The 25,763-nt window shown below is 40.8% G+C and overlaps 1 long non-coding RNA gene across 1 annotated transcript in view; it reads right to left on the reverse strand.

The window, feature by feature from the left end:
* LOC145521257 (uncharacterized) overlaps positions 1-25,763 on the reverse strand; it is a 222,634-nt gene that overhangs the window by 156,000 nt on the left and 40,871 nt on the right. The window lies entirely within an intron of this gene.

Here is a 25,763-nt window from a genome sequence, read left to right on the forward strand (position 1 = left end):
TTCAGCTTCAGCATCAGCCCTTCCAATGAATATTCAGAACTGATTTCCTTTAGGATGGACTGGTTGGATCTCCTTGCAGTCCAAGGGACTCTCAAGAGCCTTCTCCAACACCACAGTTCAAAAGCATCAATTCTTTGGCACTCAGCTTTCTTTATAGTCCAACTCTCACATCCATACATGACTACTAGAAAAACCATAGATTTGACTAGATGGACCTTTGTTGGCAAAGTAATGTCTCTGCTTTTTAATAAGCTGTCTAGGTTGGTCACCTTAGATAAATATAAATAAATAATGATAGACACACAGAAGGTTGCAAAAATGGCACACAGAATCCCATGGATCTTTTAAACAGCTTCCATGGTGCCACCTTATATGAATGTAGTATTATATCAAAACCAGGGAATGGTATGGGTACCATACTGATAACTAGACTACAGACTTCATTTGACGTTCACTTTTTGCCTGCTACTCAATTGTGTGTGTACATGTGTGTGTGTGCTTATAAGCACATGTAGTTCTATGAAATTTAACCCTCTGTATAGAATTGTGTAACCACTACCAAGTCAGGACACAGAACTATTCCCTCACCACAAAGCGACTCTTTCTGTATACCCCATTGTAATCATACCCACCTTCTACCACAGTCACTAATCTGTTCTCCATTTTTATTGCTTTGCCATTCTGAGAATGTTATATAAGTAGAATCATATAGTATGTAACCTTCAGAGACTATCTTTTTCCATTAAGTATAATGCCCTTGAAATCCATCTAAGTTGATCCATTATGTCAACAGTTGTTTTTTTATGGCTGAGTAGTATTCCATGATATGGACATAGCAGTGACTGTTTAACCATTCACTCATTAAAGGACTATAAAGAAAGCTGAGCACAGAAGAACTGATGCTTTTGAACTGTGGTGTTGGAGAAGACTCTTGAGAGTCCCTTGGACTGCAAGGAGACCCAACCAGTCCATCCTAAAGGAGATCAGTCCTGGGTGTTCATTGGAGGGACTGATGTTGAAGCTGAAACTCCAATACCTTGGCCACCTGATGCAAAGAACTGACTCCTTGGAAAAGACCCTGATGCTGGGAAAGATTGAAGACAGGAGCAGAAGGGGAAGACAGAGGATGAGATGGCTGGATGGCATCATCGACTCGATGGACATGGGTTTGCGTGGACTCCGGGAGTTGGTGATGACAGAGATGCCTGGCGTGCTGCGGTTCACGGGGTCCAAAGAGTTGGACACGACTGAGTGACTGAACTGAACTGAACATTAAAGGACATTTGGGTTGTTCCCAATTTACAGCTACTACAATTAAAGTTGCTATAAACATTCATGTATACACACTTTTGTCAATCTAAGTTTCCATTTCTCTGTGATGAATGCCCAGAAGTACAAATACTGGGTTGTACCATAGTTGCATCGTTAGCTTTGAAGAAACTTCCATACATTCCCACCCACATGTATAAGAGATTCTGCTGCTCCACATGCTCTCCAGTATTTAGTTTTACTACTGTTTTTCATTTTAACCATCCTAGTATGGTGTAGTGATATCTCATTGTGGTTTGTTTATCAATAATTTGCTTTTCCTAAATGTTGCTGTTGTTCAGTTGCTAAGTCATGTCCAACTCCTTTGTGACCCCATGGACTGTAGCCCACCAGGCTCCTCTGTCCATGGGTTTTCCCAGGTAACATTATTAGGGTGGGTTGCCATTTCCTTCTCCAGGGGATATTCCTGACCCAGGGATCAAACCCAGGTCTTCTGCATTGCTGGCGGATTCTTTGCTGCTAAGCCACCAGGCTCAATACACAAGAATTTAAGAGATGTCACATGAGAGTTAATTGATGGCCAAATTGTATGAACTATTTTTCTCTTCCATTTTGGTGGTTTTTCAGTATTGACTTTATGTTAGAATCACCTGGGGAGCTTTAAAACCATCTCCAAGTCCAGACTTTACATACATGCCTGCTAAGTCACTGCAGTCATGCTCGACTCTGTGCAACGCTATGGACTTTTCAGTCATGTCTCACTCTTTGCAACCCTATGAACTGTAGCCTGCCAGGCTCCTCTGTCCATGGGATTCTCCAGGCAAGAATACTGGAGTTGGGTTGCCATGCCCTCCTCCAGGGGATCTTGCCAACCCAAGGATCAAACCCATGTCTCTTATGTCTCCTGCACTGGCAGGCAGGTTCTTTACCACCAGCGCCACCTGGGAAGCCCAAGTCCAGACTATACCTCAGACCAATTAAATTTGAATCTCTCAGGGCAAACCCACGTATCATTACTTATTTGTTAAAATTATCCAGTAATTATAATATGCAACCAAGGTTGAGAACTAATGTTGAATCTAATTTCTACACAGACACCAGAAATATAATCATAATTAAAGCTCTTTGCTGACTCTCTCGTAAGCTGTGTGCAGATAATACCCAAGCACACTGACCAGCCTCTCCAAATTTTGCTCCCTGCATTATCTCCAACCCTAATAACCTCCACTTTCTCTCCACATTTTATGTTCTGGTAGTAACAAATTATTTGTAGCTTGCCATGCAGTTAGAACCTAAGAATTTACTTTTTTTCAATCAAAATTCTAAATGATCCTGAGGCACAATAATATTTGAAAGACACTATACTTCCACTAATTGCAGTGACTTAATTGTTTTTTATTATTCTATTCTTCGTCTATTCATTCATCCAAAAAGTATTAATTGAGGACCTTAAATGTAGAAGGCACTGAAGAGAATAACTTAAGGTTCAGTGATGGAAAGTCCTGGCAGACAATTTAAAAATGTAACAAGTGCCAGGGGCTTAAGGAGATTACAAATGTGGCACCCCACCTAGTGATAGTAGATGTAGTTTGAGACTTGAAGGATGAGTAGAATTAGCCAGGCAAAGAGGGACAGAGGAAAGAATATAGAGAAAAAAGCATGTTTAAAGGTTAACAATAGAATAACATGCCTTGTTCAGAAAATTTTAAGATCTTTGGTATGGCTGGAGGGAGAAGGAAAAGGAATAAACATAAACATCTGAATGCTCAAATATTTTAATCATATTACTTTAATATCTCTAATAAAATAATATCAATAAATAAGAATCAATGGCTATGAAAAGGTGAAGTCATTTTTCTTAAGCAAACAGTAATTGCTAAGTGCAGCCTGAAGGGCTTTTGAAGATTCACTTGGAAATAAACTTCACCTCATTAAACTCTATTAACAGCATTTTTTTTTAAGCTTCTAACCCTGCCCAAGAGTCGTTGACCTCAACTTCAGGGTCAAGAGATTTGCTTCAGGCACTTATTTCAGACCCTACATTTTATGGGAACTAAGTACTCTCTCTTAATCCAAGCGTTCATCTCTGCTGAAGGAAATTGCTCTGTTCTCTAAATGACACTAACACTTCACTTTTCAAATACATGTCAGCTGTGTTGCTGAACAACTACAGCATATGTCATTCTGCTGCCTGAGTCGGTGACTCAGAGAAGCTGCCCTTCCAGCAGTGTGTGTGTGTGTGTTTGGAGAGGCTGGAGGGGATTAAAATATAAGATCCCAATTGAAGCACTTTAAATAGCTAAAATTGCTGCAGTACTCCATTGGGACCAAAAGGTGATGAATTCTTCAACTGAACTGTTGAAAAAGTTATCAAGAAAACTGAAAAGGAAAAGGAAGGAAGTAAAATTTCATTTTCAAAGATTAACTTTAAAAAAAAAAAAAAGCAAGCCTCATCTCACTGGGGATCTTTGCTGTTCCAGAATGGCTTTAAGTTCACTTAGGGATATTTTAGTTTTATTTATGTTTTGGCAAAATTTATGAGCTGCAGATCATTTCCTGAAAACAAGACACTCATACTGTCACTGCCAACACTGGAATAAGTTTCATTTTATCAAGCAAAATTATTCAGGCTCACAATTTTTAAAAAGAAAAAATTTATCCCAGATGCTACAGAGGACTTTTCTCCTTCTTCTGGAACTCTGAGAAGAATAAAGCCATGGTGTCTACTTGTGGGAGCAATTCTGCATCAGAAGACTCTGACCTGGATGTCTCCACTGACCAACTATGAATGAGGACTTGCCGCTGCCATCACAACAAAGCCATAACTAAGAACCTTTCTGAACATGAGGCCATGTAGACAGACTAGCTATGGAGCAGATCTTCTGATAAATTTGGGGGTATTTCAAGAGCCCACAGAGCAGAACATCTGAAATCAGGGCTATCTTAGAAAATCTAAGCCATGTCAGCACTGCTCCTACCCTCAATCGACTTACCATGTTAACCCTGTTGACATGGATGAAGACCAAACCAAAGAAATAAGAACATGTGGTAAACATGGTTAAGAATACATATTCTCAACCAATTATGTTTTTTCACTGTCAGCAGTTATCAAATCCTTTGAAGGCTCAAAAGGCTATAATGGAAGGGGACATTGAAAAGCTCCACTAGCCAGCTTCTCAAGCTACTCATCTTTGCCACTTTATATAATAAAACTAAAAACAACACACTCTCTTAACTAGAACTGAGGCTAGGGAGGTGTGTGTGTGTGTGTGTGTGTGTGTGTGTGTGTGTGTGTGTGTGTGTGTGTGTGTGTGTGTGTGTGTGTGTGTGTGTGTGTGTGTTGGGACAGGTCAGAGCTTGAATACACTAAAGAGATTCTACCCATGTCATTATTAACTATCTTAAGCCAATATTATTGCATTTGTGACAGCCCTCTTCAAAAAAAAAAAAATCAACTATGTTTTAGTAAAATTTTTTTTAAAGTCACTGCTCGCAAAAAAAAAAAAAAAGGTAACTCTGAGTGGGACAGGCCACCCCTTAGAATATCAGCAGCCCTTGATATTCCCCTAGGGACAGCCTGAGATGAGCAGGGTCTTTCTCTCCCGCCTGGAATCCATGTTCACCCAACTTCGGCCCTTTGGTTAATGGAGCATTCAATATGAAAATAAATAAAACCCTCCCCAAATCACTGCCAGTGTTATGGCGATTGGTCTTCCCCAAACTCCTACACTGTGTGTCTTTTTCCCACCCATCCCCAAGGAGGGGTGGGAAATTAAATAGGACAGGCAGAAGAGCAGCAAATTTCAAACTTTTTCCTCCTTTCCTCCCCACCCCCCACTCCTTCCTTGAGTCTTTGTCCTCTGCCCTAAAAGTGTCTTGTTTTTTTCCCCTCTTGTCATCTGGCAGCCAAGAACACTGAATGCAGCTTAAAGAAATAACATCATATTATGGAAACATCCTTTTATTAAGACAGCTGACTACATATGTTAGTGCATGTACTCATTCTTTAGATTGCTATGCCATTTTAGTACAGAGAGAGGATTTGGATGCAGTCTTCATGCTATTTTTTAAAATTTCATGTGCTGTGGAAAAAAAAGCAAAGCTTGCCATTTTTCATTTTTGCAAGATTATGAAGATTAAGGAGTATTTTTTCCATCCCGAGATTTAACACAACTTTGAAAATTGCCTGTTAACTCCCAATGAGATCTTGATATTGTAAAGCCTGAAACTTTGAAAATTGCCTGTTAACTCCCAATGAGATCTTGATATTGTAAAGCCTGAACAATCTTTAAAAAGCAAAAGCAAAATATAGTGAATTAACAAGGAAACAAGAGAAAGGTGATCCTCACACATTGGCAAGTTCAAGCCGTTAGGCACCATTGTCTTTCTGCAAATGTGCACTTTCCAGCTCACATATGAGACCCTGGCATGTTTATAAGCTGGCTGTTCCTTTCTTGCCCTTCCTTCTCTTGTCTCTTTTACAACCCTTTCTCTTCTCTTCTATAGGAACTAAGCTGCAGGATGGTAAAAGGAAATGATTTCAGTAGGGTGGAGAAAGAAAAAGATAGAGCTTTAGTCCCAAATCTTGGAAGTCAAATGTGCTGTGTAAGAAAAACAGCTGCCTGCCAAGCCACCAGCTGAGTCTCCTTAAGTGGCAGAGCCTTGCTAAAGCAGATGCCCAAGGGAGGGAGCAGTGCAGGGTGGGGACAGGGAAGAGACAGAACCAAGACTTGCACCTTGGTTCCCTGTTCACAGTTCTCTCCATCCTACCGTCCTTTCCCTCTCTATTTGAGCAGGAGCAGTGCTCTCCAGAGATCTCGAGTGCTCTGCTGGCAGTCATAACTTCTCTCTCACAAACTGCAGGGAAAGTGAAAGGATTACTAATCTTCTCTGCCTTGGATTGCACAAAATGTCTATTTCTTAGATCATTGCATAATGTGCTCACTCTGAAAACTAATCTAGAAATAGTTTGGAAAAGTAAGATGCTTTTAAAAACTTGGATTTAAGATTCCATCCCAAACCAGAAAAGCACAGTTAATCCTCAGGGGAAAAAATATTGCAAGGCATGTGCTTACTCTCACCGACTCTTGCTCATCCTGTCGTGCGTTATCTCCAGCACACTTCAGAGAGGAGGAGATGCAGAATGTATTAAAATGGTCTGGGTTTTCAGTTCACAATCACACCCAAAATGGATACTGGTGGGTTTCCTACGTACGTGCAATGGGGGAACCTGGCTCCTCAATCCAGCCTCTGGGGGGCTCAGATTTGGGAACAGCTGTGAACTTCTTTAAATATCTATTTTATTAGTGTCTCTATTAATACTTTTAGATGGAAATCTTGGAAATCTCACATTTATTTCTGTCCTCATAATGAGAGGATATTCAAATTATTTAATTGTTTGATGACTGGAGTCTTTTTTTTTTTAATTAAAGTCCACAATCTGACCCACCTCTTTCCCTTTGTCATCTCACTTCCTTTCTAACTCTTTCTCAAGAGGAAGGCCTTGTCAAACTGATCCAGCAAAATGTAAGACGTTGGCTGGGTGACAATTCACTAAGAAGTAGGGTCAATCTTCATCAGTGGACCCCAGCTCACTTGCATTTCTTATGGTCCTTCCAGAGAACAGATGTAACTGTTCTTTTCAACATTCTTCGTCCATGAAACTATTAAGAGGGTGCCTTAAAATCTCTTGGCTGGGCACTACAGATACTACCCTGTTAGATTTTATCACTAAGTCTTCATGATAACCCATGAGGTATGTACTAATATTATCTCCATTTTACAGATGGGAAGAATGAGTCTCAAAGACTGTCAGTAAGTACAAGTAGAGAGATAGCATCTAAAAGGAGGCAGTCTCTTCAGCCCTTGCTCTTGACCTCTGAACTATGGAGGATTTCATCTTAAACTCTACTGCTGGACACTCCACATGAGTCCTGATATTCTGCCAAGGGTGCTCATGCCCAGTGCTCCCAAAGTGGGGAGCGACTAGGGTGGGGAGGGTCCTTCTACAGGCCATGGACAGCTATATTCTAAGCGGAGGCAGGAAGAAAGCCATGATCACCCACTCATTCCTATATGGGTTCTTGTTTTTTAAACTTCATGAAAACCGTCCTTCAGTCCTGCCATAACCATTGTTTCTAAGGGCAAGGCATATATCTATAGAGCACAATTTTATCCCCTAGTCTCCCATCAGTGGGTGATTGGACTTTTTTGTGTTTTCCTTGTCATGAGCAGCACTGCTATGAACATTCTCAAGATCATGCCCTGTTGTACGTGTGTGGGTTTCTCCTAGAAATTCAGGGAGATGCAGAATAGCTGGGTCAGATGTATGAGGATGGACTTTACATTTACTTTACAGTTCCCTGGCAAGTGTAACTCCTAGTTTAGGTTCAAATGGGGACCCCATTCCACAGGAAAGTAGTTCCTCCAAAGATGTGAGTCAGGAGCCTGCAGATTCTAGATTGTGGAAAATAGCATAGTGACAAGCCTTAGGCCACAGATGGCTAAGGACTTTACTTACAGTGGTGTAGAAGGGCTCTGAGCTAACATTAGAACCATGTTAGGAAGATCTGTGTTTTTATGATGTCTTTTTATGATCAAGTTAGAGTTTAGCAAACTATGTGTAGTTACTTTCAAACTGTGTGGGCTCAGTCATTCTCAATAAATTCTTTTACTGGTTTGTTGCAAATATTAAAATTAAGGAGCTTCTCCAAGTATTGTTATTGCTAATCCCTGACCTGGGGGAGTGATGTAAGTGCACTAACAAATATAGCAAGATTCTAGTATCTGAAGGGAGCAATCAGTTAAGTCAGATACCTTTTGCAGATATTGCCTTACTGGTTTATGTGGGTATGCTACATTAAACCACCATTGTAGAGATGCTTCTCCATGCCAGTTATATAGAACTGTTTTCATTTTCAAGAAAGAATCAAATTCTATATTTTTTAATCTCTGATTTTAATTTTTTTAAGTTTTCTCTCTTCTCCTTCCTGACAAATTATTAGACATCATTTCTCTTTCTTTTATAATTGTGCTTGCTTTTCCCCTTATGAAATAGTTTTATAATCCACTGTGGGCTTAGAGGCGAAGGCAATGGCAACCCAATCCAGTACTCTTGCCTAGAAAGTCCCATGGACAGAGGAGCCTGATGGGCTGCAGTCCATGGGGTTGCGAAGAGTTGGACACGACTGAGCGACTTCACTTTCACTTTTCACTTTCAAGCATTGGAGAAGGAAATGGCAACTCATTCCAGTGTTCTTGCCTGGAGAATCCCAGGGATGGCGGAGCCTGGTGGCCTGCCGTCTATGGAGTCGCAGAGAGTAGGACACGACTGAAGCGTCTTAGCAGCAGCAACAGCAGTGGGCTTAGAAACCACTAGCCAAACCTATTATCACTGTGGGTAATATAAGAGTAAACGAGGTCCGAGAGAGTCTGGAGAGACTTTCTTCCAAGTAAAGTGAATCTCATGGACTTAACTTCTAAGGGTTAAAGACCTTTCTTGCTCACTTTCTTGTTCTCAGTTGTGTTTTCAGTGGGAGAAGAAACTAAATGCCAAAATTCAAACTATTTAAGATAATTGAGCAAAGGATTCAGATCACAATTCAGATTCTATTTCAATCCTGACGTTTGATTTCTATGTGATTAAGTAAGAAACTTAATCATCCCGACCTTTCTCAGTTTATGGAACTAGAAAATGAAAATGGCCACCTCTCCTAAGGTAGAGAAAGCCTTAGTTATCATCATGTTCCTATTTCTTCAGCTGGATAGCCTTGCCACAGCATAAGCGTTATCCTAGTGAATTAAGATTACCTTAGAGCATGTTGATCCCTGGTTAGAAACCTCTAGGGAAGTCCCAAGTTTCTAAGCCTTTCATTAGGCAAAGAGCCAAGTAGCTGAGCTTTCCTAACAGATATTCCAACCGGTACAGAAACATCATACCAGGCCTGAAGGCAACTATTTTACATAGTTGAAGAGAAAAAATCCAGAATATTGGATATCTAGAAGTTGAAGTTTGTCTTAAACCATTATAATAAAGTAGTGTTGTACTGAAGTGGATCAAGTGAAAGAAAAAGTCAAGGAGAATGGTACATTTATTCTTCTAATTATCTTTGACTAAAATTTGCCAAAGCAGATAACAGCAAGCTCAGTGTGGTATATTGCAAACATGATCACAAACTTGTCACTTTTGGCCAGTAGGACATTAGCAAACTGGACACAAGCAGAAGCTGAACTGACTCTTGCACACTGGAACATGCCTTCTTATTGTTCTGATAACCTGCCTCTACCATGTAAAGAAGTCTAGACTAGCCTGCTAGAGAACACAAGAACTTTTAAAGGAGAAGCAAGTTCCCCAGCTGACAGCCATCCAACCCCCTCAAAGTAGAGCCACCCATAGCTGACTTCAGACACATATGAGTCTGAAATTCAAAAACAAGTGCAAAGAACCATCCAGATGAGCCCAGCCTAAATTGTTAAGCCCCAAATCATACACTGAGTAAATGGTGATTATTTTAAGCACTAAGTTTTGAGGTGGCTTGTTACTCCATAATAAACCGTTGCTACATTGAACGTCTATTTCTCCTTCTTGCTGTCAGACTTCAAATCAGTCAAGTGATTTAGAGAATGGTGACCTAATTCCCTCCTCTAAGAACGAGTCTTGATTGATCTAGACCATTGATCTACTATCTTGCCATTTATGGTTTATTGCCTATGCCATTGATATCTACAAGTTGCAAATGATCTATTGCCATTGACTGGTGAATAATGAAATCTGAGGGGGCAATCTGTTAGGAGGCTGGATCCTTCTCTGGATGCTTCTAGATACTATTGTGTATGGCTATGAGACCTGGAATTGCTACAGCCCAAGGATAATCAAGATACAGAGGAAAGAAAAACCAAGAGACTCCCAGTAAAGCAGAGCTGGAGCTCTCACATTCTGTGCCTGTGGCCACAGCCCCCGCTTCTGGGCCTCTAGTGATGGGAGAACCTGAATTTCTGTATCGTCTGTGCCAGTTTGAATAGGGGTTTTCAGTTTCTTGCCTTCCTTGAATACGTGCTCCCTGTACAGCAGGACAGGCCAGCTAACAGCTAGAAATGTCACTTGAAATAAACATTTTACAGCTATTGCATAAAATGCTTATTTTTTAAAAATAGAAACACATAACAAACAAAATATTTATTTTTCATGTTTCCACACACTTTGATTTTATTACATTCTGGAAATATTCTTTGATGTAAAAAGAAACAAAATTATGCTGGTGTAGCAGTGAATACAGTTTTGGGAACATAATGTCAAAGCTACATATAGGCTTGGGTAGTTATAACCAAAGTCAGTTCTAAGACCTAAAGAAAAATGTATTTATTCATCTGTTATCAAATAAACTGATAAATTTGGCCTTTTTAAAGTGCTAACTATAATAGTCCTGGAGCATAGTTTTTCTACGTGTGGATGGAAATAGTAGCTTTCAATAGAAATTAGTAAATACCACGTAAAAGACAGCCCTTTATAAACCCAAGCAAGACCAAATGAGAGACAGATTAAGATGTCTGCCGACCACTTAAAAGAATTTTGAGCTAAGGAACACTGAGTAACTATGAAATTGTTTTTATCCATTTTTAAAAGCCTGTGCATCTGTGATTACCTACACATTGATATGGAACTTAAATGCAACAAACTGCCAAATGTTTATTTTCTGGAATCAGAAATGTTAAGCAAGAGTCCACATCCACTCTGCATATAGCTTACTTCTGAATGAATTCAGTGAAATGACACATCAGATGCCTTTTTTAGAGGATGATTTTTTTCTCTACATGCATTTGCCAAAATGCATTCCTTTACTCCCAGAGATTCCTCAGTAGGTTTCTCTTGAAGTGCTCCTTGGTCTAATTAGTGGAGAAATGCATGGGACCCAATACAAGGCTCTGAGAAGTATTGCTGTTTATTTTTTTTTAACTTTGTTTATCCTGTTATCTGTAAGATGCTACTTTGTGAAATGCTGCTTTAATATAATCTATTGACTTGACAATATTGCTAGGCAATGAGGTTCAAAAAGGATACAGTAGTAAAAATTGTATAGATATGTTGAGGCTGGATGATTGGGAAAACAGTGGTTATTTTAATATGAAAGGAAGCATGAAGAAGGTTCCAGGTGTGGGAAATGATGAATTCCATTCTGAGCATACTGATTTGATGTGAAGGCCCCTTTGGGGCTATAATTGTCCATTAGCTGGAAATTTAGGGCTAGAGCTTACTAGACAAGGTTTCTCTGGTAGTTCAGATGGTAAAAAATCTGCCTACAATGCGGGAGACCTTGGTTCAATTCCCTGGGTCGAGAAAACTCCCCTGGAGAAGGGAATGGCAGCCCACTCCAGTATTCTTGCCTTGAGAATTCCATGGACAGACCATGGGGTCACAAGTGTTGGAAATGACTGAGCAACTAACACACACAAAGCTTACTAGAATGATCCTGACCAGAGATTAAGGTTTCATAGTCACATACAGAAATAATCATTAAAGCCAGGGCAATAGATTAAATTTGCGAAGGAGCTTACGAAAAGAGAAGAATGCCAAAGGCAAAACATCTCACTGTATTTAGGGAGCCTGATCAGAGAGTCCATATCATTTTTGTCCTTTATTGTGCCCATTTTTGCATGAAATATTCCCTTGGTAGCTCTAATTTTCTTGAAAAGATCTCTAGTCTTCCCCATTCTTTTGTTTTCCTCTATTTATTTGTATTGATCACTGAGGAAGGCTTTCTTATCTCTCCTTGCTATTCTTTGGAACTCTGCATTCAAATGGGTATATCTATCCTTTTCTCCTTTGCTTTTAGCTTCTCTTCTTTTCTCAGCTATTTGTAAGGCCTCCTCAGATAACCATTTTGCCTTTTTGCATTTCTTTTTGTTGGGGATTGTCTTGATCACTGTCTCCTGTACAATGTCACGAACCTCCGTCCATAGTTCTTCAGGCACTCTATCAGATCTGATTCCTGGAATCTATTTGTCACTTCCACTGTAAAATCATAAGGGATCTGATTCAGGTCATATCTGAATGGTCTAGTGGTTTTCCCTACTTTCTTCAATTTAGGTCTGAATTTGGAAATAAGGAGTTCACGATCTGAGCCACAGTCAGCTCCCGGTCTTATTTCTGCTGACTGTATAGAGCTTCTCCATCTATGGCTGCAAAGAATATAATCAATCTGATTTTGGTATTGGCCATTTGGTGATGTCCATGTGTAGAGTCTTCTCTTGTGTTGTTGGAAGAGGGTGTTGGCTATAACCAGTGCATTCTCTTGGCAAACTCTGTTACCCTTTGCGTTGCTTCATTTTGTACTTCAAGGCCAAATTTATCTGTTACTCCAGGTATTCTTGACTTCCTACTTTTGCATTCCAGTCAAGAATGGGAATACCAGACCACCTGACCTGCCTCCTGAGAAATCTGTATGCAGATTAAGAAGCAACAGTTAGAACTGGACATGGAACAAGAGACTGGTACCAAATTGGGAAAGGAGTACGTCAAGGCTATATATTGTCACCCTGCTTATTTAATTTATATGCAGAGTACACCATGCAAAATGCCAGGCTGTATGAAGCACAAACTGGAATCCAGGTTGCCAGGAGAAATATCAGTAACCTCAGATACGCAGATGATACCACCCTTATGGCAGAAAGCAAAGAAGAACTAAAGAGCCTCTTGATGAAAGTGAAAGAGGAGAGTGAAAAAGTTGGCTTAAAACTCAACATTTAGAAAACTAAGATTATGACATACGGTCCCATCACTTCATGGCAAATAGATGGGGAAACAATGGAAACAGTTCAGTTCGGTTCAGTTCAGTCGCTCAGTCGTGTCCAGCTCTTTGCGACCCCACAAACTGCAGCACGCCAGGCCTCCCTGTCCATCACAAACTCTCTGACTGCAGCCATGAAATTAAAACATGCTTGCTCCTTGGAAGAAAAGCTATGACCAACCTAGACAGCATATTGAAAAGCAGAGACATTAGTTCACCAACAAAGGTCAGTCTAGTCAAAGCTTTTGTTTTTCCAGTAGTCATGTATGGATGTGAGAGTTGGACAATAAAGAAGGCTGAGCACCAAAGAATTGATGTTTTTGAACTATGGTGTTGGAGAAGACTCTGGAGAGTCCCTTGGACTGCAAGGAGACCCAACCAGTCCATCCTAAAGGAAATCAGCCCTGAATGTTCATTGGAAGGACTGATGTTGAAGCTGAAACTCCAATACTTTGGCCACCTGATGCAAAGAACTGACTCACTGAAAAAGACCCTGATGCTGGGAAAGATTGAAGACAGGAGCAGAAGGGGAAGACAGAGGATGAGATGGTTGGATGGCATCACCAACTTGATGGACATGATTTTGAGTAAACTCTAGGAGTTGGTGATGAACAGGGAGGCCTGGCGTGCTGCAGTCCATGGGGTCGCAACGAGTTGGATATGACTGAGTGACTTAACTGAACTGAACTAATGGTAAGAACCTAAGCTTTATGGAAAAAGCTAAGAATTGAAGGAGTGCAGAGGAACAAATGGCCAATGAGCACTGGCTGAGTATGTCATTGATGAAAGGAATGAGAAAGATAGGTTGGTAACTTAGGTAAGAGAATAGAGGGAAAACTCACATTTTTAAAATGTAGGATGGCCTAAGCTTTTCTGTAGGCAAAGGAAGTGATTCCAGATGTAAGCTAAAAGGGAAATAATTGATAAAGTAACATTTCAAAGAAGTGGGGGACTGAGGTCAGGAGCCTGATTGCTATTGATGTAAGACAAATTGATAAAGCCTTTTTAGAGAGCAATGTGACAATATCTATCAAAATTGTAAGTGTGAGTACCCTTTGATCTAGCAATTTCACTAATACAATTCTGTCCCACAGAAAAACTATAGCAAGTATCAAGGATATTCATCATAACATTAATTGTAATAGCAAGAAATGGAGAACCTAAATGTCTTTCAATAAAGAAACATCTAAATAAATCATGGTAGACCTCTTCTACAGGATAACACACAGGCATTAGACACAATTAGCGCTATATATATATATGGAATGAAGCTGAAAAGGAATGAAGTTTAGTATCTTTCCACTGCACTGTGGAGTGGACTGCATAGCTCTCCTGGAGCAAGAACCATGTCTGTTTTCTCAGCTTGTATACCCATGCCCTAGCATAGAGCTTGACCCAGAATAGGTGCTCAATAAATACTTGCTAAATGGAATGTTGATTTTAGAAACATGTTGCAGAATAACATGTAAAATGTGAAAATATACATGCTTAAAATATATATGTGTAGGTTGGCAAGTGCATAGGAAAAAGTTCTGGAAGACTATTCAGCAAATTAGTTACCTTTGGGAAGTAGGATTGGATGGGAAGTAGAGCAAGAGAAATAAGTACATATACTTATTTTATTGTGACTTTTATTTAAGTATTTTAAATTTTTATTTATTTATTAATATTCATTTGGCCATGCTGTGTCTTAGTTTAGGCATACAGGATCTTCATTCTTTGTGGCAGTATGTGGGATCTTTAGTTTGAGCATGCAAGCTCTTAGTTGCAGCATGTGGGATCTAGTTCCTCAGTTAAGGATTGAACCTGGGCCCCCTGCTATGGGAGTGCGGAGTCTTCGCCACTGGACCACCAGGAAAGTTTCTACACTATTATTTTAATCACTTCTGTATTTTAAAATTCTTAAATTCAAACATGGATTTCTTTCATAATTTCACTATGTCAATAAAAGATACAAAAATCACTGGGGAAAAGGAAAGAAGAGTGCAATAGAATGGACTAATAGAATGGACCCTTGAACAGGGTCAACCTCCCTCCCTGAAAGAAAGTAGTGAGCAAAGCCAATGTTACAGAAAGGAGGAGAAACTGAGGAGCCCAATCATTTTTATCAATAAAGTAGGAGACAGTGTCATCCCTAACAGTGAGGGTGGTGGTAACTGGCATCTGAGAAGATCGTGAAGGTTCGGAACAAGGACTCTGTTTTAGAGCTGGGGAGGAGCTGGAGATGATTCAATCTAACCACCCATTTTCACAAAGACTTGTCAAAGAATACCTGTTTTTGTGAGCAACAATGCCAGTTCAGTACAACAGCCTCTAGAGATATGAAAAAAAAATAATTCAAAACTGATGAATACATGGATTGCCAGGCATTTGTGAGGACTCTGAAAAAGTTAAGAGGAAGGAATTCTAATGCAGAATCTATGCTATACATGGCATTCTGTGTCAAGGCCAGGCAGAGAAGCTGGAGCAGAGGCAAGAAGCAGTGAAGAATGGGCAAGCTGGTAAGGGGAGATGGTGATGAGTCCTGGCAGATTTAAAAAAAAAAAGTTTCAAACAATAAATACATAAAGAAATGGAATGAGGAGCTGGAACTTGTGAGCTAATGAGAAAAATTCTAAGCTCAGGAAAATGGTGTTAAAATGGGAGAGAGTTGCAACAGTGACTGACAGATTGGAGTTTAGATAGACGGGCTCAAATGAGGGATAGGTCACTGGGTTGTTCCACTTTCATCTGAAGAATCATGTCTATGCTAGCATCATGTAAATAGATAAGTGGACGGAGGTGCTGCTTCAATTGTAAAGGCAATATTCACTTGCCTAATAAAATATGAAAGCATGCCAGTGAATGAAAATGTCTGTTGGTGAATGCTGACCTACCATTTTGAACAAGTTTAACCAGCAGTTCAGCCCTTCATGAAGACAGTGACCGATTAAGGCTAAACGTAATAGCACTTGTGTCTGACTGTGACTTAACAGAGGGGTGACTTAAGGACAAGAGAAACATTCTTAAATTCTTTTCCTTTTGTGGTCAGCAGTGGCCTTATTTCTTGTCTGATCTACAGGTCTGAATCTGGCAGAGTTTAAAATGATAACTCATCTTTCTCTTCCCTTTACGGTATTTGATTTATTCCATGAATTGTCTACAGGCTTTCCTGAGGAACCTATCTTCAGGCAGAAACGACCAGATCCTGGGTTTCATTATTCTACTGGGGATGGTCACGGAACAGTGCTCTCAATCTTGCTTTCTAAACCATCCATTCACTCCTGGCCACGGCCAGAATCGTCATGGTGTCTGGGGACAGGTCCTTTTCTAGAAAATGAGAGCTATAAAGCTGAGTGGAACCCCAGGCTCGTCCTGTCTCACTTTTTATTTTACAGAGGGAAAAAGTGAAGGCCAGGGAGCTTGAGACAAGCTCAAGGCTGTGACTGAGAGGAGCAGCCCTGGGATGGAAACATCAGGTCTCCAGCGCCCAGGCCAGGGCCTTTCTACCCACTGTGCTCTTGCCTAGGCCCTTAAGGGATCTGCTTGTCAGCACTCATCATAACACCAGGTTAAAAACCATATTAGACCTTTCCCAGAGGCAATCCCACTGAATTAAGCACAGAAATGTCACAGGCTCATCTTCAGTAGCTAGCTGGAAAGTGAAAGTGTTAGTCACCCAGTCATGTCTGACTCTTTGCAATCCTATGGACTGTAGCCTGCCAGGATACTCTGTCCATGGGACTTCACAGGCAAGAATACTGGGGTGGGTAGCCATTCCCTTCTCCAGGGGATCTTCCCGACCCAGGGATCGAACCTGGGTCTCCCTGTATTGCAGGCAGATTCTTTACCATCTGAGCCACCATGGAAGCCTCCAGATAGCTGGAAGAACTGCTTGTTTCAAGGTCTTTAGTATACAATCATTTTCACCCAGATTTTTTCCCTTAGAATACAAGCCTGGACCATGATAAACCTAGTCCTTAAATTGTGCTCAGATAGCCCAGTTCACAAAGAAAGAGAATAAGACTTCATGTTTGTTCAGTTGTTTAATGATGAAATATGTCTCCTTCCATACATACATTCCTTCTCTCCAACCCCATGGGAAGGGATCACGCCAGGCAGAGAACTCGAAAAGCAGCCTTTGCGTCTTGGTCTGCTACTGCCTGATGTTTTCCTTTCTCTCAGTTTCAAGTCGAATAATGGTGCTGACTCCACAGAGTTGGCAGGAGAGTTATTTGGGGTAGTGTAAGTGTCAGCATTCTGCTTACTCAAAATGAAGAGAAATGAAGTCCTTTGTAAAATGTCATAATTCTAAAACATTTTAGTAATTATAGAGTCTGAATTCGAGTGCCTGAGAATACTAGACAGGAACGGTCCCTTAAATTATGGTCTGTGTGCTGTGTTGTGCTAAGCTGCTTCAGTTGTGTCCAACTCTTTGTGACCCTATGGACTGTAGCCTGCCAGGCTCCTCTGCCCATCAGATTCTCTAGGCAACAGTACTGGAGTGGGTTGCTTCGTCCCCTAGAAAAGCCTGTTTGCTTCTAGGAACTTATTCATATGGATTTTTACTATATCTGAGTCAACAAATGAAAATTCAAATAGAGAACTGAGTCCGTTAAAGGCATGATTCATAATATAATCACTTAGGTCTGAAAGAGTCAAGTAATTAAGAACGAAGTAGTTGGAGCCATGAATTATCTGGATGGTGCCAAGGAGTAAGATGGGACCTACAATGAAGAGCTAGATGTTATCTTAGATTGATAGTGTGACCACAGCCATGTGATAGACTGAGTAGCAGGCTCCACCAAAAACGTTAACAAATATTAGATACCATATTGATAACAAAGCATATATAATTAAGCTATAGCTTCTGAATATTAAAATGACTAAAAGTGAAAAATAGTTACTGAATTGCTATAGATAACAGAGAATTCTGTTAACTTTATTATCATCAATCTATCTCTCTGTTTTCTAGTTTTCTCCAGAACACATTATTCATATAACCATAGTAACAATACTAAATTAGTAGTAATAATCGTGGCTAGAATTTATTCAGTGCTCACTATTGCCAGGCATCATTCTGGGCAATTTATACACATTATCTTATTTTTACCCTCACAAAAACTCTATGAAATAGGTACACTCCCCATTTTACAGATGTGGCAGCTGAGGCTTCGAGAATGAAATAACTCCCCAAGATCACACAGCTGGCAAGCAGGAAAATTGAAGAAAATAGACAATCTGAATCTATAGACTGGGTTTTTAACAAATACATCTAGATTCTCTTCTAATAAATGTTTCCAAACTGCCAAACTTACGGAAAACCAATATACACCTTGTTTGCTTTTCTGTTGACTCCTTCTAGAAGAATAACATAGCTGCTCTGCTAGTGATCCATTTCTCACCAATACACTCATTACAGTCTCTTTCAAAAATCACATTCCTTAAATTCCTACTTTTTTTAATCAGAATCCTTTTCTTTGTATCAGAAGCCTTGGGAGCTGATTTAATAGGAAAGATTATCTTTCCATTAAAGGAAATATGTACTTGTGTGTGTGTGTGTATGTGTGTGTGTGTGTGCGCGCTCACTCAGTCATGCCTGACTCTTTGCAGTCCCATGGACTGTAGCCTGTCAGGCTCCTCTGTCCATGGAATTTTCCAGGCAAGAATACGGGAGTGCGTTGCCATTTCCTACTCCAGGGGGATCTTCCTGACCCAGGAATAGAACCTGAGTCTCTGTGTCTCCTGTATTGGCAGGAGAATTCTTTAACACTGAGCCACCTGGGAAGCCCCAATATGTACTAAACTCTAGGTAAATATAATTAAAGACAGTGTGGGACTTTTGAGAAAACAAATGAAGACCAAAAAAAGAAGAAGAAGAAAAGAAAGCAAGAACGAGAGAGAGGAAGGGAGAAAACTATTTGTGTTTATTTGGAAGTAGTTGAAATAGTCAAAGTAAACCCAGGGTCAGTAATTAATCAACTTTACTTAAGTATGAAGTATATGATGAATAGAAGCTATCTTAAGGAATTACTGTCAAGCAACACCTTCCACTGGCAGAGGAGAAGGTGTTGTTGCCTGGCAAGCTCATGATGGGGTGTGTCGGCAAGTATCAAACATTGTTTTCTTTCCCAGTCTATCCATTCACTTCAAGGGGGAAGTGTTGGGGGAAGGGTGCTGGGGGCTGACTCGAAATTCACCTCAATTTCAAGGAAATACTGGTTTTAAAAATTGAGATGGCTGTAATGCAACTGGACTGACCCAGGGATGGGGAGTTACGATTGGGAGACACAGTGATAGTTCATAAACATTATTCTATGTGTCACCTGAAGCCTAGACTGTTATTGCAACCACCTCCCAACTCGTCCCCCAGGCTCCAGTCTCTCCATTTCAGTGCTCTCTCCACATGGTTAACTCGCCTGTGAGCCTCTCTCGCTCCTAGTAGTAAACTAACTCTCAGATCCATACTTATCCATTCTATACTACCTCCCATTATCCACCCAAATGAGCTTCTCACAATGACTCAGCTAGTCTGCCTTTGCCCTTGCCCTTGCATGAACATGCATGTGTCTTCACTTTTCTATTCCTACGTCTATACTGTTCCATTTGCCTGACATTCCCTTCTCCATGCCCTTCCCCCACCAGTTTTCCCACACTTAATTCCTACAACTTTGTGGAGATTCAGCACAAAACTATAATGCTTTCTCTTAACTGAGCTCCAAGGGTTCCCTTCCTGCTTAAAGCAATGGATTTGCGCCCACCTTGACCACTTACTGTTACCTACATGCTGCAAATCTCCCTTACTAGACTATAAGGTTGTCCCTAGTATTATCCACAGTATGACCCACAATGGCTTTTAGATCCCAAGTAAAAACACAGTTTGTGCATGATGTATTACGAATTTATAATGTTTTAAAAACAAGTCTTTAAAACGGGAAGGAATACAGTGTAAGAATCTTATATAAGAGGCATCTCAAAAAAAAAAAAAAACCTTGTCCAAAACTGAACTTTTCATCACCTCTGTTACCAACTTACACCTTCAATTTTCCTTTCCATGTTAGTGATGGCAAATCAGTCATTTAAGTCTGCTCAGGCCAGAAGTATGGACCTCAGCCTTGAGTCCTTTCTTACTCTCATTTCTCATATCCAGCAAATTTCATTAGTTCTACATTCAAATAAATCCAGAATCTGATGACTCTTTACATCTAATGCTAATAATGTGGACCAAGCCACCATCATCTCTCACCTGTACTACTGCAAAAACCTCTGAATAGTCTCCCTACTCCCTCCCTCATCTCTTTCGTCAAATCATATCACTTGTGTGCAGAACCCAGATACTTCCTATCTCACTCAAGGCAGAAGCCAGAGTCTTTACAATGACCTCAAATGTCCTACATAATCTACCCCACATGGACCCCTACCTTTCCGACTTTGTCTCTAACTACTCTTTACCTCAATCACTTTATTCTAGCCTCTTCCTCAACAAGGCCTGCACTTTCTGTACTCTGTAGCCTTCATTCTCTATCCCACAGCATTTTATTCTTATCCATAGCACTTACTACTTGACATAATGTGTTCCACGCATATATGTATTTCTCTTGTTTGGTTATTCTCTTTCTCCTACCCTTGCCTCAGTAAGAACATAAACTTCACAAAGGCAGAAATTTTGTTCTGATTCTCATATACTCTATTCCAGAGCCTATAAAAGTGCCATTTTCAAAGTAGACACTCAAAAATATTTGTTGAATAAATAGGTGATGAATAAATCTTATTTAGAGTGTTAAATCGGAGAAGGCAATGGCAACCCACTCCAGTACTCTTGCCTGGAAAATCCCAGGGACGGAGGAGCCTGGTAGGCTGCAGTCCATGGGGTCGCGAAGAGTCGGACACGACTGAGTGACTTCCCTTTCACTTTTCACTTTCACGCATCGGAGAAGGAAATGGCAACCCACTCCAGTGTTCTTGCCTGGAGAATCCCAGGGACGGGGGAGCCGGTGGGCTGTCGTCTATGGGGTCGCACAGAGTCGGACACGACTGAAGCGACTTAGCAGCAGCAGCAGCAGCAGCAGCAGAGTGTTAAATTATCAAAGGCTGTAGGTCACCTAATAGATATAGTGAACATTGACTTGAGAATCTTTCTTCTAAATGTCAGAATCTGCACATTTGAACTTTTAGAACCAGATCAGTTTCTCATTTGTTAGACAAGCAATAACTGTACTTCAATTCCAGACTATAAAACACTGTGGAAATATAAGGCATTGTTATGGTTATGTGCTCCCTATTTGAAATTTTTTTCCCCAAGGTGAGCATGTCCAGCATGTGTTTTCTGGAGAAAAATTCAAGGGATGCAGAGCAAGACTAGAGAACATTTGAGTCAGCATCTTACAGCCTAGTCTGCAGCTGCTCACACAAAGCAGGTTAGAACACATTTTAGCCCTCTGCCCTGCTTATACACCATCATACAGCAAGTCTCCTCTTAAAGAGTCTTCTCTTCCTTTTGGTGGTGCTGGGGGTGGGGGGTAAGTGCAAGGACACACAAAGCCCTTTTCTCAGACCTTCTCTTTTGAATGCTGCCCAATTCTCCTTAATTGTATAATTTCATTGTCGAGTCTTGGGTGCTCTTGTTTTCTATTGATCTCATTCCTGAGTTAACGGATGCTGATGACTCCCTACTCAGTTGATTACATTACCACAGAGCATCCGTCACTTCCCTTTAGCTTGATGAAGTAATTATTCCAGCAGACCTAAAGGAAGGCCACAGCAGAGGCGATCGATAGTCCTCATTAAGACCATTCTCTCTCATCTGTTGGTTTCACCCCTTTCTCCATCAGGCTTGGATCAGGAAGGACATCCTCATTGCTATTATCATTCCCAAATGCTCTCTGAGCCCCTTCTTCATGGGTACAGTCCCTGCCCTTGAGGCTGACGGAGCCACTGTGAGAAGAAAGGACTTCCCAGCCTCCTACTGGTCCCTCAGCACTGCACTTATCCACACTAGCCAATCTTCCTAAAAGGCCAATCTGAATACTATGAGCTATTCACAGTAACACTGGAGTTAAGTGATAGAACATGGAGGAAAAAACTGTATTATATACAGTTTGATTCATTTCTATAATAAAAAAGTAGATGGAATCTTTAAAATGGACATAGATTAAAATATATTTTACATACACAAAAATACATATAATGGAATACATAAAATATAAGGATGATGGAATTCATTAATATAGATGCAACAGAAGCCTGAAGGCATATGCATTTTCAGTGTTGTCAGTCATTGCCCCAGAGTGGTATGATTCCTGGTTGCCCCTCACTTCCTTCTTGCTGGATATCTGTAATTTCCTATTTTACTGTAATCATACTATATTTTACTATACTTAATATATTTGGTACTTTAAAAATTATTTAAATGCCAACATGAGCAAGTCATTTCTGGGCTTAAATTTCTTAACTTGAGAAAATGATCACAATTTTATGATGGGATTAGTCAGAGAAGCAAGTATGAGCTCTCCCCTATTAAGAGATTTCCAGCTGACCATCAAGCGGCAGGAAGTTAAGATTGAAGAGGGGCTCTTCTGCTCACTCTCCTCTCCAGCCATGCATCTCCTCTGCAAATGATTCCGGTGGGAGTTCAGGCTACCTGAGGAGCAGCAACAGCAAGAGTGCTGGGAGAGGATGGAACTTTTACAAGTGGTTCATCCCCATAGATAAAATGCCATGCTGTACCCTTCAGAACTGGTTAAGAGGGTAGGTCTCGTGTTCTCACCTCAATTAAATTAAAAAAAAACAACCTTTTTTTTTCTTTTCAAAGTTGTTCTTCCTCCCAAAAGTTTTCTCAAGCTATTGAGCAGGACGTAGGTATAGCTGAGAACAGCTCCCCAGTCTTCAGATCTGCATTTGGGAAGGATCCTTCTATTGCACCAAGAAGCCAGTAGGAGGCTGTGAAGCCCTTTCTCCTTACAGGGCTCCCTCTCACGTCCCTGAAGGCCATGCATGACCATGCATTGTGAAGATGGGGACTCAAAGAGCCTTTGGATATCCCACGGTCTTCTCACCCTCCTGTGGCACTGGGGCTCTGATGCATTTGTCCTCTACATATACAGTTCTCCCCTTGGATCACCATTCTTCCCCTCCTCTCCACAGTTAAGATACACTGTTTCCCACTTCTGGAGCCCTTGTCCACCCTCCCTAGCCAAGTCCCAGTAAAGGGCTTGTTCTATATAAATACTTTGATGTTGTTATTTAGTCACTCAGTTGTGTCCAACTCTTTTGCGACCCCATGGACTGCAGCCCTCCAGGCTCCTCTGTCCATGGGATTCCCCAAGCAAGAATACTGGAGTGGGTTGTCATTTCCTTCTCTAGGGTATCTTTCCAACCCAGGGATCAAACCCGTGTCTCCTACCTGGCAGGTGGATTCTTTACTACTGAGCCATAGGGAAGCCCATAAAGATACTTAATTATCAGGATATCTGGACTTCTGCTTTCCATGGTAATTACTTTTTATTCTTTACAAGGGTCTATGTGTGGTCTGTCCCACCAGACTAGGAATTCCGTGGGAGACAGGATCATGTTTTATTATTTTACCCTCAGCATCTCACATGCCACATAGAAGTGTTTGATAAATGCTGATTAAATAAATAAGCAAATTAATGAATACATAAATAGATAATGGATGGAAAGGATGCAGGCGGCACATGCTAAAGCCAGATGGGGCTGTGACATCTGTCAGAGTCAGGAGACTAAGCACAGAGAGCACATATTACCCACAATCTGAACAAAAGCCTGCGCAAACTGATGGGTAAAGAACCACTTTTAGAAGTCCCATTCTCTCTCAGAACTCTGGCTGTTTCTTCTCCTCAGGTGGCCTAAATTCCCACCAGAGTTCCTCACAGAAGAGACTCGTGACCAGAGAGGAGACAAGTGTGAACAGGAAAAAAGACCCCCCCTTCCCTACCTTCCTGCCACTTGACTATCCATTAGAGACTACACGGCAGGGAGAGTTCATACTTGCTTCTCTAACCAATCTCATCACAAAATTGTCACTAGTACACAGTCCCCACAACAATCCTCTGTCTAATTATGTCCAAGATTAGCACTTAAAAATCCAAAATAGCATCTGACGTGACTTTCTATTTGCAGAAGGGCACATGGGATGCATTAACAACACCCTCGCTGGATCCTTGGATGCTATGGACAGGCCCAATAACCAAGTGCTGAAGGGAGTGAGCAGCCCTGATATTTATCTGTTGATAACTGTAGCAGGGGACTCAGAAGAGAATTCCAGAACCGTCTGTTGATAAAGCCTCCAAACCACCAGATCTGCTGCTGCCAGAACTAAAAATAGCTTGGTCTGGTTGGGAAAGGATTGGTCTAGGAATCAGAAGGCATGGGACCCTCATCCTGCACTAACCAGCCTAATGTCCTTGCCATTTAACATCATCTAGTGAAAGTGTTAGTCGCTCAGTTGGGTCTGACTCTTTTCGACCCCATGGACTGTAGCCTGCCAGGCTCTTCGGTCCATGGAATTCTCCAGGCAAGAATTCTGGAGTGGGTAGCCATTCCCTTCTCCAGGGGATCTCCTCAACACAGGGATTGAACCCAGGTCTCCTGCATTGCAGGCAGATTCTTTACCAGCTGAGCAACCAGGGAAACCCCATTTAATCTCTTAGCCTATTGCAATGTTGTGCTCTCTTCTGTGCATTGGGAATGACAGAGCAGCACCCCTTCAACTGCAGGGCAGGTGGGAGTCCCAAAAGAGAGAGTGGACATGAAGGTACTTGCTGAACGCCTGGAGAGGGAGAGAGGGAGAGCAGTCACACTGGAGACACTTCCCAATCTATTTAGCAGAAATAAAATTCTCCCCCATTCAGGCCTTTGATGGTCTTGAGGTGGGCCTTTGGTGATGCTTACCAATTTGCCATAAAATAGTTAGCCAGTCTCCCTCCTCACCTGCCTGCTCTGTTACTCTAAGATCCATGACTGCCTCATTCATGGTTATACACGAAGTCCCAAGCAGCAACCAGAAATGTGAACAGCTATTTTCAGCAAATGGAAGGTTACTCAAGTCACAGGCTAAATAAACATAGTTATTTTTTCTCTTTAAAAATAAAGATTCTATTCTTTTTTAAGACTTTAAAATACAGCGTAGTTAAATAGTAAATACTGAGCACTGACTATACGCCAGGCTGTGTTAATGCTTTAGTCACATTATTTCATTTATTACTCAATGAAAGTGGCATCATGATCCCATTTTACAGATGAGAAAACTGACATTCAGAGAGACCAAGTTCTGTCAAGCTCCCAGAACCACTGTAAACAAACCTAGGATTTGAAGCCTATTTTATTTCATACAAAACCCATGTTCCTGTGTCTCACTTGCTTTGTCTCAAAAATAATAATAGTATCTGTAGAAAGAAGATGAGGAGGAAGAGTTAGAAGTACACATTTAATAAAAAATTAAAAGCTCATATATCTTGAATAAGTGTATTTCTACCTCTACTGCTCAGTCCTCTCAGAGAATCTGAACACTACCTGGCAAGCACGAAAAAGAGATTCTGAATAAAATAAAAAGTGTGCAGTTAATTGACATTAAACGAAGGACAGGACATAATCCTTCAGGAAACAAATGTGAACAGCTTCTGTGTACTGATGAGGTCTATGTCTGAAGTCAGAATATTATAGGTACATAAATAATAGTAACAATAATTATTATTATTATTGAAAGTTTTTTTA

This window comes from Giraffa tippelskirchi, chromosome 9 (assembly GCF_054371585.1).
Source record: "Giraffa tippelskirchi isolate mGirTip1 chromosome 9, T2T-mGirTip1v1.2.pri, whole genome shotgun sequence".
NCBI lineage: Eukaryota > Metazoa > Chordata > Mammalia > Artiodactyla > Giraffidae > Giraffa > Giraffa tippelskirchi.